This window comes from Rhinolophus ferrumequinum, chromosome 21 (assembly GCF_004115265.2).
Source record: "Rhinolophus ferrumequinum isolate MPI-CBG mRhiFer1 chromosome 21, mRhiFer1_v1.p, whole genome shotgun sequence".
In the NCBI taxonomy this organism is placed as follows: domain Eukaryota; kingdom Metazoa; phylum Chordata; class Mammalia; order Chiroptera; family Rhinolophidae; genus Rhinolophus; species Rhinolophus ferrumequinum.
In genome coordinates, this window is record NC_046304.1 from 52,892,291 (window position 1) to 52,910,942 (window position 18,652).

The 18,652-nt window shown below is 53.1% G+C and overlaps 1 protein-coding gene across 1 annotated transcript in view; it reads right to left on the reverse strand.

The window, feature by feature from the left end:
• Positions 1–18,652, reverse strand: part of RBFOX3 (RNA binding fox-1 homolog 3) — a 371,870-nt gene that overhangs the window by 100,096 nt on the left and 253,122 nt on the right. Inside the window, exon 4 of the mRNA XM_033090062.1 lies at positions 11,970–12,007. The gene's annotated coding sequence lies outside the window, so the exon portion shown is untranslated. The remainder of the gene's footprint in view (positions 1–11,969; positions 12,008–18,652) is intronic.

Genomic DNA, 18,652 nt, shown 5'->3' on the forward strand with positions numbered 1-18,652 from the left:
AGATCTCATGGGCAGAGGATCAGAGGATGGGGACGGGGAGACTTTCTCTGAGGCTAGAAATACAGAGACGGAGAGTGGGAGAGGAGAAAAGGACAGCGTGCGTGTTCTCAGAAGGTCCCTCTTGGCTTCAGAGGGTGGAAGGTGGGAGTCGACAGGGACAGTGAGAATTGCCACCCGGGACTCCAACCCCAAGTCTGGGAGGCGGGTGGGAGATGGAGCAGCCTACAGAGGTGGGAGCCCGGGCTCTTGGGAGCTGGAGTCTGGCCAAGCAGATGAGGCACCACTTCTGCAGACATTGAGCGGTGTGTTGGGGGACAGTGGGGCGAGAGGGGAGGGGTGTGGGGAAGGCATGTCTGTGTCCCCCACTTGTCCTGCCCCAGGGTTTTCCAGGCTGCCTCCCCACCATGACAGCTGCGCTGGCCTCCCGCCCACTGCCTGAGGACAGTGCTACCTACGGGCCACGAGCCAGCTAGGGACCCAGCCCCAGGCCAGGTGGGAGGCCGATCCATCCGCCAGCCTGAACGCCAGATCCATCCAGGCTGTCGCCCCTCTTTCAAGGGATGAAAGAAAACCATTCTTTCTATGGCTCTTAAGGTTTCTTCCAATGAGGGAAATGGAGGCCCAGAGGCTGGATGTGGGAATGGATATGTGCTGAAGAGTGATAGCAGGGGGCAAGCATCCTGTTGTCCTGGCGCCTGGACTAGCAGCTGAGAGGGACGCGCATGCTGAGGTCCTTGGCGGGGAGAGGCCGGGAACCACGTCTAAGGAGCCCACACTTGCCTTGTCTGCAGGGAGACCAGCCCCTCCCACCTCACTAAGGCCAGCGGTGGGAAGGTGAGGGGCACACGGAGGTTCCCGATTGGCCTCAGGGGGACCAGCTATCTGTGCCCCACCGCCCCCCCCCGCCCCGGGCGGCCCTGGCTGAGCAGGGAGGAGGGCTAGATAGGGAAGGGGGAGGTAGGGCTCAGCAGCTGGGCACTCGGGCTGGGCACTCAGGCTTCCCCTCAAGGCCCACCCTGTGGCTCCCTGTGTGGGCGAGCCCAAGGAGGTAGCAGGACAGAGGGAGTGACGTCAGACTCTAAGCTTCTGGGGTCAGCAAGGATGCTGGTGAACACGGGGGCGGAAGGGGTGCAGGGGGAGGGGCTCAGGGGGCAGGGCTGTGTGCTCATGTGCACGCTCTAGCTCTGCTTTCCAGAAGTCCTTACCAACCACAGACAATGGAGGATGGAAAAGGAGACGCTCTCGGGGAAGGCCGACTCCCTAGGGACCCGCTGCCTGGTTTCCAGCAGGTCTGATGATGACCTTCAAGGCCCCCAAGGGGTGCAAGCACTTCTGAGCCGACCCATCTGAGGGTCCAGAGGCCTGAGCACAAGCCTGGCTCTGCCATTCACAGCCCTCCTGAGACTCGCTTCCTTGTTTCTACATTTGGTGACAACAGCAGCCCTGCTCCTAGGCTGTTTCAATGATCAGAAGAGACTGAGCAAATGACCAATGATCAAACGGGATGCAGAAAAAGGCCATGTGCCCTTGGGCCACTTGAGGACGAGTGACCCGGAAACAAGGCCTCGGAACAAAGGTGGGTCTCCTGGCCCCCCTGCAGCTTGAGCTGGGGTCTGGTGCCCTGCACTTTTCAAAAGGCTAGAGCTGCAGGACGCTGGGCAAGCAGTGTCCCTGCCTGCCCGATCCCTGGGTGTCCCACTCCAGGTCCTTGCGGAGATGGGTGAGCAGCCACACCCTGTGGTCACAGTGCTCAGGGCTGGGACCCAGTCACCTTTCCTGCAGGCGTGTCCAGAGAGCCCCGCGGAGCCGGGCCTCGGGCTCAGAAAGCTCAGGGCGACCAGAGCGCCCACCGCAGACGGCCTGAGCCCCATACTCCTTTCCTCGGCATCCAACCAACTCACACAGCCTTGCCAGTTCGCTTGGATGTGCTATCTCTACCCCGAGCAGATGGGCAACTCCTGGAGGTCAGCTCGGCCACGCCTGTTATAGCCCCAGCAGCCAGCCAGCATGGCACTGGGCACACAGCAGATGCCCATAAATGTGGGCCGGGAGGTGAAGAGAGAACTCCAAGGCTGGGCTGCGCTTTAGGGAGGACAGGGGGCACCTCCTCACGGAGAGGAGAGGCGCTTTCCTCCATGGTCTGGGAATCTGCTGACCCATGGGCTCAGGTCTGGAGGGTTTGGGGTCCAGTGGTGAACACACCGCACCTCTGGGGTGTGGGTGGGAGGTCTGTTCCTCTAAGCGTTTTCAATGCTCATCCTTTCTTGCGTGCTGCTCTATGCCCCCAAGGGCCATGGATAAGCTACATGCCTGGCATCCTCTAAAGTCTGGGGTGGCCACACCATCACCTTCTCTAGAAAGGCTGGCTCAGGCGGCAATGTGTCATGAGCAGGGCCTGTGTCGAGCTGAGCTCTAGGGCGTCTGCTGTAAAAATCCACGCCTGGGTGCACACACGTGGCAATGCAGGAGCCCACGTACACACAGCTGCATGTATATCCGCATGCGCAGACACACAGTCCCTCTCTGCACACACGTGCACGCACACCCACATCTACACGCCAACCCTGTGCCATACACATACCAATGTGGCACATACACGAGTGTGACCCCGAGTAAGCAGGCCACTTCCACACAAGCCCCGGAGGTCTGCAATTGGTCAGCTGCAGGGGATGTCCCAGGGCCCCGGCATGGAGTCGTGGCCCTGCACCTGGGCCAGGCAGTGACATCTGCCACCAATTCAATCCAGGGCCCTCCAGGCTGGTGGCGTGAGGCGTGGAGAGGCTGCTGCATCCCCCGGTCAGAACGCCAGCAATTATGAATAAGTAATAGGGAGGGAGAAGGAAGAGGCCGGGGCCGGGAGCAGCTCCCCCAGCGAGGGGAGCTGGGGAGGGGATTCTAAGGGCCGCCAGGACGCTCCTGGACTGCCGACACATCCCAAACCCAAGCTCAGCTGCTCTGCGGCAGCGCCCCTCCAGCACGGCAATAAAGCAAACCACACTTTCAATAATTCAGCAGCAGGAGAGGGGCTGAGGAAAGGAAAACCCACCTCAGCACTGAGAGACGGCAAGAGGAACAAGAGCAGGGCGGGCGGGCAGGCGGGCGAGGATGGAGGGGAGCCAGGGCTGAATTCCGCCTCAGTCACACCTGGCCGGCTCTCCATGTGTATCCCCGTGTAAAGAGGTGTTTGCAGATCCTTCTTCCCCAACAGTGACATGCAGAGACCACTGAGTGCTGCTTCCACCCAGAGCCTAAGAAGTCACCTGGAAACCCCTCTGCAGACTCCAGGGATGGGAGGGAATTCAGGCAGCTCATCCATCACCCGTGGAAAGTCTTCCTTCGGGCAGCCCGATATCCGCCTCCAGGACTCCGCTCATTGATCTTCGCTGATCTGAGGCCGCATGGGGCAACCTCTTCTCTCCCCTGCAGACCCAGCCCTCGAATCCTGCCTGATACCATCTGGCTGCCCCAGCTTTCCTCCTCTGGGCAAACAGCTCTCATCTCCTCATGGACAGCCCAGGAAACGTCCCCATGACACGGAACGGGCACCTCCTCGTCAGCCCGGCAGCCCAGGGTGTGCCGGCTGGCTTCCACCTTCCGCAGTCGGGAGTGCACCCCTGCTCATCCAATCCGAACCAAACTGGCTTTTGAGCAGGGCACACACTTCCTTGCAGGGTGACTACACCTCCAGCTCACCTGGGACACTCCTGGTCTACACCGTAGTAGTAACAGCACTTGCAGTGTGGATGACATGTTACTTGGCCACTGTTATGGGCGGAATGTATCCCCCCCAAATTCATATATTGAGGCTCTGACTCCCACATGATGGCATTTGGAGGTGGGGCCTTTGAGAGGTGATTAGGGTCGGATGGGGCCCTTGGGGTGGGATTGGTGCCCTTGTAGGAGTCACAGGAAACCTTACTTCCTGCCTCTGTTCCCTGCCACAGGAAGACACAATGAGAAAAGGGCCACCTGCAACCTGGAAGAGGGACCTCACCAGAACCCAGACATGCTGGCACCCTGATCTCAGACGTCCAGCCTCCAGAACTGTGAGTGACACATTTCAGTTCTTTATAAGCTGCCCAGTCTGTACTATTGTGTTATAACAGCCTGAGCAGCTGAAGAGTCCCCCTAATTATACTGAACTTACCATCAATTAAAACGCCTAAGTGAGCCAACACCTAACTCTGTAATACGGCTGCTTTTTGGCCATCAGTAGGGATAAAACCCGCCCTCTCTGTGGACCTAGGCTGTGAGGGCCACAGACCACCTGCCCCTCTGTCAGCCTCAGTGAAAGGTCTGCAGGATCAGAAGGTACCAGGTGCGGGCAGCCAGGTGTGCACGTCTGTCTCGCCTTCCCTCCATCAGAGGCAGATGTCTGGGGGTGGGGGGAGCGGCCAGTCTCTCCTTCCCAGCCGCTCACACTAGCCTTTCCCATCACAGGTTCTGTCTATTTGGATCATGTCAAGGCCTCACTCTCTCCCTTCCCACCCCGGCCCCTGCCTGTGGGCTCTCGGTGCTCCCTGCAGCACGGGCCGTGTGCAAAACTAAGCAACCAGGGCAGGTGGGGCAGCTGTGAAGTCTGCGAGAGATGTGTGTCTTGCTCTCTGCACCGTGACCCGCCTCCCGCTCCCCGAAACTGGATGATAAATTACTCTGCCCAAGCGGAACACGCCGGGACAAGCCTCTTCTCGAACTGTAATTAATACCCCGGGGAAAGCACAGACCGGGGGTTTTATACTTTCACACACACACACACACACACACACACACACAGATTCTTCCTGCTGTCCTCTAATCCAAGCTCAAACGTTTCATGTCCTGCTTCTTTTATGGGCAGCACAAACCACCCAACTGGATATATCCTGAAAGCCAAGGGAAGTACTGGGGACCCTTTTCAGTCTCTATGGTGCAGAACTCAGTTTGGGAGCTGGTTTTCTGGCAAGCGGTGCCCACATGGCTGGTGCAACGTAGCTTTGTCCTCAGCAGAAATGGCCATGGGGTTTGGTAAACCATTCGCGGTCAACAGTTTTGGGCATCTCTCCCCACATTTCTCCCCCAACTATGACAGCCTAAGTGATGCACTAGTCCAAACACATGTGTGCACAGATAACAGGGTGCTCTTGACATGACATTCCTTAAAAAGCTATACAATGAGCCAGGGGCTTTGCAGTCCCATAAGGCTAGACAGTCAACCACCCTGACAACGGAAATGCTTTCTCAAAGGATGGGAGAGCCCTAATGGGCCAGGAAGGGCCGAGTCCCTGTGTCCCATGCTGGTCAGTGAGTGCTTTTGGTGTAGCAGATGGAGGCAGGGAGGGGAAGGGCTCAAAAACCCATGCTCCAGCAATCCCCGCTCTCTTCCTGGGAGCATCAACTTTGCTCAAGGGGATTCTCAGCATGAAAAGAAGCCTGGACAGCTGGGGCCACGGTCCTGTCTTGGCCACTTGCAGTGTGACTCGGGCAAATCAAGTACCATCTTGCCTCAGTTTCCCCATCTGTAAGATGGACCCTGCTGTGAGGGTCCAATGGGAGAATGGGTTGAATGTGCTGACAGCTGCCCAGGGCCCCGGTGAGCCTCAGTGCTGTGCACAGATAAAGGACTAAGAGCGTAGCTGTGACCACACGGGCCCAGCGAGGGAGGGGACCTGATTCCCAGTGACCAGCCTCGGCCTCTGACGGCTCCACCCCCTGCTCGGTCACTCCCACTGAGGGCAATGAGGACACTGCACCCATAAACGGCGAGGCAGTCGGGACTGCTGGGGTCTCTGATTCCCTTCTCCCCTGCCACAGGGGGATTTCTGGCCTCTCCCACCTGAGGTGTGGAACAGGTATTATTCCCCTTTCCTCCTTATTCTTTGCAATCAAAATTTCCCAGAGAAGAGATTCTGCGAAGAGACCTTGGTAATGATCTTCCAAGAAAGAGCTAAGCTCCCCCTACTGCAGGTTCCTCTTAATTGTGGGTGGGGGAGGGTGTGCTCAACAAAGGAAATGAGGGTGTTTGTCCGGACGGCACGTTCCCAGGCCCACGGCCGCCTGGACAAGCGACAAGCGCTGTGAGCACTCTCACTCCTGCCACCTTTGGGGCCTTGAGCCAGGATGGTTTTCAAGACACTGGACACCAGGCAATGAGGGACAGTGATACCTGAGAGATGGGAAAGCAGTGGGGGTAGGGGGGCCCAAAGCTTCCTGTCTGGAGAGTTTTCAGGCCAAGGTGCAGGGCCCCCAAGTAGAGCCTGGTGTGCTCCCTGAGCAGAGGAGACACAGCTAAGAGTCTGGGGAGGCCAAGGGGGCTGGAGGTGCAAGGCAGAGAAGCAGAGAGGCTGATCTGGACAGAGGGAGCACTGAGCACTGCAGGGGGTCTCAACTGAGTATTCAGCCAGCGCAACTGAGCACAGACATTTGCGCAAATGCCCTGAGGCCGAGGGAAGAGCCACCTGGAAGGATTAGAGGACGCAGCACTCACATGGTGCTGGGACTAGTGTGTGTCCCCACCAGTCAGACCAGGACACTCCTGATAGAGTGCTCAGAGGGGCCATCCTTCCAGTGGGACCGTTAGACGCAGACGAAACATGGCTCAGGCCCATCTAACAAATCCTAAAAGTAAGATCTGAGGATCGAACAGTTTCCAAGTAACTTAACTGCACCCCAAGACAAAGTCCAAGCACATTTATAGGAGTAAAAGTATCTAACACCCAATAAGGTAAAATCTATAATGCCCAGCAGCCAAAGACATGCAAAAAGCAGCAAAACATAACCCAAAATGAGGAGGAAATCAATCATTTGAAACTGACCCAGAACTGACATTCGTGTTAGAATTCGCAGACAAGGTCATTAAAACAATTGTAACTATATTCCACATGTTCCAAAAGTTAAGTAGAGACATGTAAGATATAACAAATATACAAGCTGAACTTGTAGAGATAAAAACTACAATGTCTGAGGTGGAAAAATACACTGGACAGGATTAATGGCAGATTAAACATTACAGAAGAAAATATTAAACTTAAAAACACAAATGGATTCTTTATTTTCTCTATTTTGAAGGTCAAAATAGAGAAAAACAAGAAAAACCAATTTAAGAAGTTGCACATCAGTGAGCTGTGGAACAACTTCAAGCACCCCAATATATGCAGAAGTGGGAGTCCCTGGAAGTGGGGGGGGGGCAGAAGGAATATTTGAAGAAATAATGGATAAGGCATCACCAAATTTTATGAAAACTATAAACTCAGAGATCCGAGAAGCTCAACAAACCCAAGAAACATGAAGAAAATGACACTCAAAGCATAATCAAATTTCTCAAAACTAGTAATAAAGAGAAAATATTAGAAGCAACCAGAGGGACAAAAATAAGAATGATGAAAATAAGACTTTGAAATCACGCAAAACCAGCAGATCCTGAAGCAACACATTTAAAGTCCCGGAAAAAAAAAAACACACCCACATCTGTCAACCTAGAATTCTATGCCCAGCAAAACTATCACTCTAAACAAAGCTGATATAAAGACTATTTCAGACATACCAAAGCTGAAAGAACTGATCACCAGTAGATTTGCACTATGAGAAATATTGAAGGGAGTCCTTCAGGCAGAAGGGAAAATGACAGCAGATGGAAATACAGATCCACATAAAGGTATGAAGACACCAGAAATGGTAACTAGGTGGATAAACATACGACTTAAATCTCTAAAGTGTAACTGTATAAGGTTTATAACACATGTATAAGTGAAATGCATGATAACACCAGCATGAAGGTCGGGAGGGGAGATGGAACTACACCATCAACCAGTGCTTAGATCTTGGGTGAAGGAGATTAATGTCACTGGAAGGCAGACTGTAATTAGTTAAAGACACACACTATAAACTCTAAGGCAACCATCAAAATAACAAACCAAACAGCTATAGCTAATAAGTCAAGGATGGAGAAAAAATGGAATAATAATAATAATAATACATGGAATAATAATAAAACTCAATCCAAAAGAAAGCAAAAAAGAGAAAATAAGGGAATAATGAAAAAATGGGAAAAACAAAAAACACCTGAGATGATAGACTTAAGCCTAATCTATATTGGGTTAAACTTTGAAAATCAACCAATGTAATTCAACAAATTAACAAACTAAAGAACATCTGATTATTCCAATAGACAAAGGACAAGAACTGAGCAAAATACAACATCCTTCCTAATCAAAAGTGATAAAAACTCTCAGCAAACTAGCAATAGAAGGGAACTAGGAATAGAAAGGAATCTACGAAACACCCAGGGCTAACATCATACTTGACGGGGAACTTATTTGAACAAACCCAAGCCCTTTAAGATCAGGAACAAGACAAGAATGTCCATTCTCACCATTTCTAGTCAGTGTTGTACTGCAGGTTCCAGCCAGTGGAACCAGGTAACACAAAGAAATAAAAGACATCCAGATTGGAAGGGAAGAAGGAAAACTGTCTTTATTCACAGAAACATGATCATCTATGTAGAAAATCTGATGGAATCTATTAAAAAGTTATTAGAACTACACAGTAGGTGAGGTTAGTAAGGAAGCAGGATATGAGATCAATATACAAAAATTAAAACAATTTCTGTACACTAGCAACAATCAGAAGTTTAAATAAAAATACCATTTAAAATAACACTAAAATATGAAATACTTAGGGATAAATTTGACAAAAGACATGCAAGATCCATTACTGAAGACTATAAGCCATTAATGAAAGAAATTAAATAAATCTTAAATGGAGAGGGATATCTTGCTTTTGAGTCAGAAAACTCTAAATAGAGGTAAGATGTCAAGGATCCCCCAAATTTGTCTGTATGTTCAGTGGAATCTCGGTCAATATCCCAGCAGGCATTTTTAAAAATTCACATGGTGATTCTAAAATTTATATGGAAACGTAAGGGGCCTAGAATAGCAAACACAACTTTGAAAAAAAAGAACAAAGTTGGAAGTTTAACATTACTTGATTTCAAGACATTATAAAACTACGGGAAGTGGGATATGGCGTCAAGACAGACATACAGATCAATGGGACCAAGTGCAGAAATGGACCCACACATACGACAACTGTTTTTTGACACGGCTGAAAAGTCAATTCAACAGGGGGAAAGGACAGTCTTTTCAATAAGGAATACTGAAACCATCAGATGTCCCGATGCAGGACAATGAACTTCATTCATACCTGCACCACATACACAAATGAACTCAAGATAAATCACAGACCCAAATGTAAAACCTAAAACCTATGAACAGAAAACGTGTAGGAGTCCACATTCACCTGCGGACTCCTTTGGTCACTTAGTTGATGACAAGATGTCTTAGATACCAACATCAAAAGTACGATCCATTAAAAAACAAATAGATAAACTGAACTCTATTAAAATTAAAAACTTCTGCTCTTCCAAAGACACCTTAGAAGAATGAAAAGACAGACCAATTAGAGGAACATGTCTGCAAAGCATATATCTGATAAATGACTCACATCCAGTATACATCAAGAACTCTCGAACTCAACAATAAGAAAACAAACAACCCGATAAAAATATAGTAAAGATTTGAACAGCCACTTCATCAAAGGAAATGGATGGATAGCAAACAACCACATGAAACAATGTTCAACATCATTAGTCTTTAGGGAAATGCAAATTAAAACCACAGTGAGATACCAGCACGTACCACTTAGAATGGCTAAAGGTGTAAAGACGACAACTCCAGGCGTAGGCGAGGGTGTACAGTAATTCTCCCTCACAGTCCGTGGGAATGTGCAGTGATACAACCACTTTGGAAAACAATCTGGCACTTACTTTAAAAGTTAAACATACACTTGCCGTAGGATCCAGCCACTTCACAACGAGGGATTTCACCCGGAAAGAAGTGAGCGCCATACAAAGACTTGTATGTGAACGTCTCGAAGCGTTATTGGTGAGCGCTCCAAAATGGAAGCCACCAAGTGTCCTTCAAGGAGTGACTGGACCAACAGCCTACGGTGCACCCATAGCGTGGGATACAAGTCAGCAGTGAAAGGGGTGAACAGCGGACACACACCACAGCAGAGGGAAGGAGCCACACAGCCAAAAGAGTAAGTGTGGCAGGGCTTGATTTACATGTGGAATACAAAGTATTCCATGGTGACAGGACGCAGATCAGAGCTCGCCGGGGACAAGGGGGCTGGTGAGGGCAGGAGGAGGAGAGCTCAGGAGCACAGGAAACTTTTGGGGTGCTGGACGTGGCAGTGTGAGGCCATGGGTATAAATAAACATACGCCCAAACGGACCAGACTGCACCCCCTAAATGCGCGTAGTTGGCCGTATGTGTGCACTCGACCTTGACAAAGCCGTTTAACAAAACCACCATACGAAGTTCTGAGCCAGCCCATCACAGTGTCCTTCCTTAGAGCACAGACGGCCTCTTTATCCTACAATCACACTCACCGGAGGGCTCCCTTGGTGGCTCGCCTGTAAATGAGACTCGGGGTACAGAGTGCCTGTCACCGGGTTGCAAGTGAAGCCGGCCACGTTGTGGTTAAGAATACTTGGGTAAGAGTGTGGCACTAATGCCACCTGCACTTTCTCTGCCTCCTGCTCGGAGAGCCGCATTGAAAAGAGAGACAGGCGGGCCATTCCCTGGGGACCATGTCATGTGCCGCCCACCGTGGGCGGACTTGTGAGCTCCGCCTCATGTCCCCATCCTGGTGGAAAGCCAGTAAGCGGGGCCTGAGCGCCCTCTCCACACAGCCCCACGTGGCCCAGTGGTAACCAGCTGCCAGGATGGAAGCCCCCTGGCCTGGTCAAGCTTGACTTGGCCAATGCCCGCTTCAGAGCCCGGAGTGGGCTTGGGACAAAAACAATACAAAAGACATCACCACGGGCGGCCGATTTGCTCAGTGGTTGGAGCGCAGTGCTCATAACACCAAGGTCGCTGGTTCGAGTCCCACATGGGCCAGTGAGCTGCGCCCTCCACAACTAGATTGAAAACAACGACTTGCTTGGAGCTGAGCTGCGCTGCCCCCACCCCCCATACACACAACTAGACTGAGAAACAACTTGACATCCTGGAAAAACACACTGTTCCCCAATAAAAAAAAAGAAAAAGAAAAAAAACAGAATCACCACGCGAAATTCCCAGGGTTTGGCTCAGGAAGACGGCAAAACCCCCTACCCCCTCTCCGCACCGGGCAGCTTTACTTTCCATTTCTGATCTGGCAAATCGCTTTGCCATCCTGTGCACACACAGCCTAAGACCCAGGTGCCCGCGAGGAGAAGCCCGCTGGGGTCCCGGGTTACAAATATACCGCGAACCTGCATTTTCTGATTTTGTTCACAACAAATATACATGACTTTTATAATACGCTTTTTCCCCAAAGTAAAACTCTGCAAGTGAATCTATGAAGGAGCTCAGCTGAGGGCGGGCGATGGAGGGTTGGGTGCAGGGACACACGGACTGAGGGCCCAGGACAGCAGTGTCCCGACCCCCACCCCCCGTGAGGGTCAGTACTGGGAACTGAGCCCATTTCCACGGCCCCCGCCCACCCAGAGGAGACCAGACCACGGAGGGGAGTCAGCAGCGAGCGGGCTGCCCTGGGCCTTGCCGTCTGGGGGTACATGTCTGTGCACGGAGCACCTGGGGTGAGTGTGGACAGTAGCGCAAAGGGAGGCCTGGGGGAGGACGAGGGAAGGGGCCAGGAAGGAACCACACTGCTGCTCTGGCCATAAACACACTCCTGTCCCCGCACCTCCCTCCAGGCTCCTCTGGCCCCCGGGCCTGCCTTCCCAGCACACTCTGGCCGGCCGCTGGGCGTTGACAGAGACGAGAGACAAGGTGTGTGTATGTCTAGGTGCTAAACAAGCCACAGCTCCCTCACCCCAGGGAATGAAACCCCCAGGAACCCCACATTCAATACCAGCAGCTCCTAACATGTTCAACGTGCCCACATCTGTCAACAACTATTTAGGAAAAAAGCAAAAGCCTTTGTACCTTTTATTCAGCCAATTTTCCCCGAGGCACTGTGGACGCTGGAAGAAAAGAAAAAGAGAGTTACCAAGTGGTTATGCCATCAGGGACCTGGGCCAGAGATGGAGCATCTGCCGCCGTTCACGGGAATGGGGGCTGCACACGTGTGTCTGAACCCCTAATCCTGCCCTTTTCTTATAGGGCACTTGGAGACGAGAAAGGATGGGGTGTGTGTGTGTGTGTGTGTGTGTGTGTGAGAGAGAGAGAGATATGCTTCTTCTGGACTTACTTTTTCCTTATTTCTTTTACTAATGTTTCATAATTGCATGTGTCCATACTTGGCACATCTTTTCTATCATGGTACACAATAGAACGCTATGGTACGGTACACATACCCTAAAGTTTGCCATTTTAACCTTTTCGTGTCCAGTTCAGTGGCCTTAAGTACCTTCCCACTGTTGTGCAGCCACCATCCCTATCTGATTCTGGAACTTTTTCATCGCCCTAAAAGGACACTGCATGCTCATTAAGCAGTCACCCCCACCCGCCTCCCCCGTGTGTGTGTGTGTGTGTGTGTTTGTATTTTTTTTTTTTAACTTAGCATAAACAGGACAAAAGCAAGCGAAACCTCCTGGAATCGAAAGGCAGTCAGACCGGGCCTCTTTCCTGAGAGGCTGAGAAATCACCGTCATTCTCATCACTGACATCACCACAAAGAGCAGGTGGCCACTGTCATTACCCTGCACACTTTCCGTGTCGGGCACTTGAGGACAATTGCCTCATTCGGCCCTTACAACTCTGAGAGGCAGGCGTTGCTCTGACTATCCCCACTGCTCAGATGGAAAAACTGAGGCCAAACTGCCTAAGCAGGGGCACCACCGGGAGCTGGGGCAGCCAGGCGGGCGTCCAGGGCCGGTTCCCCTGTGCTGCTCTCCCCTCCCCCACAGGTGGGACGTGAGAATTAAAAATGGCAGGAGAACCTTTAACTGCGTGGAGACTGCAGAGTCTGTGCACATCCTGATGGCAGTATTTAGCAGGCAGCCCCCCCCCCCCACTGCCGCAGCCACAGAGGCTGGGGACCAAGGCAGGGCTGAGCTTGAGCCACACAGCTGAGGAGGACGTCGCAGGAAGGGGGTCACCTGATCGGCATTTTCCCTCCCCAGCAAAATGGCAGAAGCAGCTTCTGGCCATTTCCACGCAGTTCCCACGACTCAGAGGAGGGGCCCCTGCGAAGGGAAGAGGCCTGGAGAGGAAGGTGTCCTGATAAAATGAGGCGGGTTGAATCAATCAGTGTGCATCAGCCACCACCGTCAGTTGATTTGGGGGTTTTTCAAAAAGTCATTGTTGACTTTTTTTCTTGGTTTCTTTTCTTGAAGTGAGTTTTCCTCTCAATTCAATTCAATTTAGTTCCATTTAATTCAATCCATCCAGTCCCAGTGAGCAAACACACAGCCTTACTGCAGACTGCTGCGGTCTGGGCTAAGTGCAGGGCACTGGATTGGACTAAGCCCGCCCCCCCTGCCCCCCCTCCCGCCCCGGCCCCCCCCCAGTGGGTGGGCGGAAGGAGAGCCAGGCGGGTCCCAGGATTTGGCGCATCCCTCCTTCCCATCCCGTGACCCCGCCCCCCTTTACCCGCTGTTCGCCAAGCTCCCTGCCCTACCACGGATTTCCTTTGAGACACTTCTGGCCCCAGAATTCCCAGTCTCGGGCACCAACACAGACCAGAGCTGGCAAACATCCCCACCCCACCCAGCTCAGCCTCCACCAGTCCTGAGCCCAAGTCGCTCCTAACGGCCCTTGATTTCCCTCACTCAACGGTTGTCACGGTCACACGTGTCCTTATTTGCTCAAAGCAAAATATTTGCCGTGATCGCAGGGATTACACCGGCTCAGTCCTCGTCGGACACTCGGAGGCTGCGACCCACGTCCACCTCTGGTTTTGAAAAACTCCAGGGCAGAAAAGCCTGTTGAGCCTGATGCCTCCACTTTTCAAGGCGCAGGGGGGTCCAACCTACTCTCTAGAGCTTCAGGCCAGGAGTCCCCCCCCCCCCCGCCCCACTGCCTGGTCTGGGGGTCTGGGGGGAGCAGAGGGAGATGCCGAGGGCCCACCTCTCCAGTCTGGTAAAGACATCCATCCTCCAGAGGGTTAGGAAGTAGGTAGAGAGCGGGTTCTCAGCCTGACTGTGAGCAAACACGGCTCTCAGCTGCTCAGCGGGTAATCAATTATGCTGATTTCTGCCTCTACCATCAGGTTGTTGAGGAGCACAGCTGGCAGGCCAGGGGTGCTGACTTCCCTGAGTGCACTGTGGGAAGACCCTTCGGCAAAGGCCAAACTTGGCCAGATGCACTTACCAACCTGCCTGTCTCCACCAGCCCCACCGTCACGGCTGCCACGCGGAGTCTGCACCGGGGCCTGGCGGGCAAGGAGTTACCCCAGCAGAGCTGCTCTGTTTGCTGGCGTCGGAACTGCCCACCCTCTGGCCCTGGCCGCCTCCCCCACTAGACTGGGACCCCCAAGGGCAGGAGCTGTGTCTTGGGGGCCCTGTATCCCCAGAGCCTGGCTCAGGGCCAACACAGGTGGGAGGCAGGGGGTGTTTGCTGAATGAGTGAACCAGCCAGTAAGTGTTTGCTCGAGGAGTCTGAACCAGACCGCTGCTCTGACGAGAGGGCGTGGGTCCTTCTGGGCTGATACCTGCTCCTGGGGACCCGTCATGGGTTGATGATCACACACCCCTGCAGACCCTTTCCCGGTGTCCTGGCTGTGCAGTGCTCCCTCCTACGCCCCTGCACTCCACCTGCTCCACCTTCGCTCTCGGCCCCGCCCACACCCGGTGCCTCCTCTACGACTGTCCTCAGAGCAGGTATTGCTGTCCTTATTCAACTCCACCCAAGGGACACACGTGTCCACTCCGACCCTGTTTTCTTCTGTCCACAAAACATTTTGTTCTTCAGAAATTACACTGTGACTTGCCTGTACCACCCTAGGGATGAACAGAACACGCGTCGACGAGTAAAACCCACTGTTAGTGCGGATCCTGCAAAGTGACTTGCCAGGAAAAGGCCCCTAACGTCGTAACCCACATCAGTCCCTCACCGGTGGCCGTCACGCGTGGCACCCTGGACCTCCTCCCTCCCCTCCCACATGGGCGCTGAACTGCTTGACTACGCAGCAGAATAGAAAGGTGGAATGCGTACTTAGGACTGGCTGGGACCCCTATTTGCAAAGTCATGTTACTCGCAGCAGTCGTCGCAGCCCGAGCACATGTTGCAAACCTCCAACTGGGCCCACGAGGCAGGCGTTATGCTCCCCGATTTCCAGATGACAGGAGACGCTCAGCATCCAGCCCGGTCTGTTTTCCTTTAAGTCTGAGCCTCCTGCACTTCCTGGGAAGAGGTATTTGGACGAGCCATCATCTGGGAACACCTTAGCTCTGCTGGCAAGAATAACTGAGCCGGCCACCGGTGCCCTTGTGGCAGGAAGCAGAGAAAGCGGCCCGTCGGAGCTGTGGGGTTTAGGAGAGGACACGCTGCTGAGGAGGGTGCCTGGGACACACTACCCATCTTTGCGGGAGGCGCCCTGGATGTCTGAGGCAGGGGGTGGAGCCTTCCTGACAAAACAGTGTCTTAGTCTGCTGTGGCGGCCCTGACACAGGGCTCCGAGGCTGGGAGGCCCAACTCAAGACGCTGGCGGACTCGGTTCCTGGTAAGAGTTCTCTCCTCAGATTCTCGCTGTGTCCTCATGTAGTGGAGAGAGCCGGAGGGAGAGCTCACATGGCTCTTCTCATAGGGGCACGAATCCCATCACAGGGGCCCCACCCTCATGACCTCATGGAACCCTAATCTCCTCTCAGAGACCCCTCCTCCAGCTACCCTCACAGTGGGGGATTAGGGCATCAACATATGAATTTGGGGGGCGGGACGCAGTCAGTCAGTCCATGGCACAATTTCCCTTTTGTATTCACTTGTTTCTTTGCTTTTTTTCCTCTGTTTTTCCAAATGTGCAGCAACAGTGCTTGGCCCTCGTTTACCATGAGCAGATTTATTTGGTGTCTTACAAGTTGTTACAGTGCAGTTGCCAGTGCCAGGAAGGACTTTGGGGGCCCCCTGCCCACACTGGTCACGCTGCTTGTTAGGGCGTCTACTCAGCGAGCCTGGTGCCCCCCCCACGCTCCCCCCACCCCCCCAGGGAGGCCACTTAGGCAGCTGTAAAATGCCTGCCTGGCCACTGCTACTCTGTGTTACCTTGGCTTTTATTAAGTGGTCCACTTTATGCTCTCTCTCAGGGGAGCTGGAGGTGAAGGGCGCAATTTTATAAATAAAAAATTAACTGTGAGTGGCTTAAACACGACTTTTGATGGTGATCATGACAGCAGAGCCACTTTAATTTAAAGGTTTCCTTTCCTTCTTCTGGAAAGAAATTCACCTTAGAGGAGAGGAAGGAGGGGAGGGGAGGGGCGAGGAAGGGAGGGGAGAGAACTGAGAGGAGGGGAGGGGATTATCCTGGACTAGGGGAGGTGGCACTAAATCCAAGGAGAATAATGCTATAAGAACCCAAAAGAAGACACAAGGCAGGCGTTGAGGACAGGCCATGTGGAGATGGGGGCGCAGACTGGAGTGATGTGGCCGGGAGCCAAGCCACGCCTCTGCCCCCAGAAGCTGAGGGGGGTGGGAGCCTCCCTGGAGCCAGCAGAGGGACCCAGCCCTGCTGACACTGAGTCCAGGCTTCCAGCCTCCAGAACGGAGAGAGAGGGCATTTCAGTTGTTTAATCCTTACCCCCCCACCCCCCGTGTGGAATTCTGTTGCGGCAGCCGCAGGACGCCAACCCACCAGCCTTCTCCCATCACCTCAGAGTGACAGCACATGTGTCCCCCACCCTCGCCTGCACCCCTCTCCTGGCCTCGGGCCGCCCCTTCTCCTACTCACTGACCCTCCAGGATACTACTGCTGACCGTGCCACGACCTGTAACGCTCCCCTTTCCTGAAGCTGACCTAACGCATACTGGAGGGACATGGCGGCCGCGTCCCAGCTGTCCTATGGAGCTGGGTGCTGCACGTCATTTGGTGTCACACTACAGGACCCGAGAAACATCTCTCGGCGTGAAGGACCCCAGGAAAACTGCTGTTCCCTTGAGGGGTATTTTGAATCCACTTTTTTATTTGTTGTGGGTTTTTTATTTTTCTTTGAATTTTTTATTGTAAAATACATATACCATAAAATTTCCATTTTTAACTATTTTTGATGTGCAGTTCAGTGGCGTTAAGCACATCCACCCTCTTGCACGACCATCACCCCCATCCATCCCCAGGACCCTCCATCCTCCCAAACGGAAACTGTCCCCATTACACACTCACAGCCCCTGGCATCCACCTTCTACTTCCTGTCTCTATGGACTTGACTCCTCTAGGGACCTCATATAAGTGGGACCAGGCAGCACTTGTCCTTCTGTGTCTGGTTTATGCCTCTCAACATTACGTCCTCCGGGTCCACCCGTGTAGCAGGTGTCAGGATTCCTTCCTTTTTAAGGCTGAATAATATTCCATCGTGCGCATAAACCACATTTTGTTTATCCATTCATCTGCTGAACATTTGGGTTCACTTTTTAAGACAACAAGAATCATATACTCAGCCAGGTTCCCATTCTGCTTTGGCCGCCGGCACGTTCAGAAAAACCAGTGTGGCTCACCTCGCTTCTGTGTCTCAAAGCCCCAACGGCCGCACTGTCCAGTCTGGCGTCTCTGTTCTCGGATCTTCTATCTATTCACACATTTCCGTTTTATTTTATGTGGTGCTACAAATGGATGCAAAACCGTCTCTAGGCTACAAACTAAACACCACCCAGGCTCCTCCTCACACTATTCTCCCCACAGTGCTGGATGCCACACCAGGTCGTGCCCTCCCGAAGACAGCTCTCGACCTTACAACTCCCCCAGGTCGCCGTCCCTTCCTTCACTCCTTCAACAAATAGCAGTCCTGGCAGGAGGGGCCCAGTGATGCCATCCTACCCCCAGCCTGCACATGGCCTCAGGGACAGGGACACGGGTCTGTGACTGCCTGGCCGGCAGGCCATGTTCTTGTGCTGGTGTCTGATTGTGCTGAGAAGCCTGTTCTTTCTAATGCAAACTGAAGGGCAGCGGAGGCCCGGCTGAGCCATTCCCCACGGGCCGGGCAGGCGCTGCACACCATGTCCTGCTCAACACTCAGCTGAAATGGAGCTGAGTGCGGTGAGGTCTGGGCAGCCGTCCAGCCTCCACTTGGCTGCGGCACCCTGGCTCCCATCCCTCTGTTTCTTTAAAAGCTGGCTGCATCTGAGTACAGAGAGTCAGGCCGGGCTGGGTTCAAAGCCACAGTTGGGGTGTGTCTCGTCTGCCAGTGAGGTGAGACCTCAAGCACCATCCCACGTGCCTTGTAGGGTGAGGCACCCGCCCCTTACAGGGGGCACCCCTCTCCACAGAGCGGCAGGTCTGGACTGAGAACACGGACCCTCGGTGGGCACAAGCAGTGTGTGGGACGCTTGGAGTTGGCACTGCCCAGTTGTGATGGAGCAGCACCAACAGGAGGGTGGGGAGGATGGTGGAGACCGGGCAGGGGATGAGGTAATACACAGGACAGAGCGCCGTGCAGGGCACAGAAGATACGTCCGCTGGCTTCTTAGACGAGCACGTTTTGCTATCAATAATTCAGACATGCCCTTTCTCCTCTGGGAAA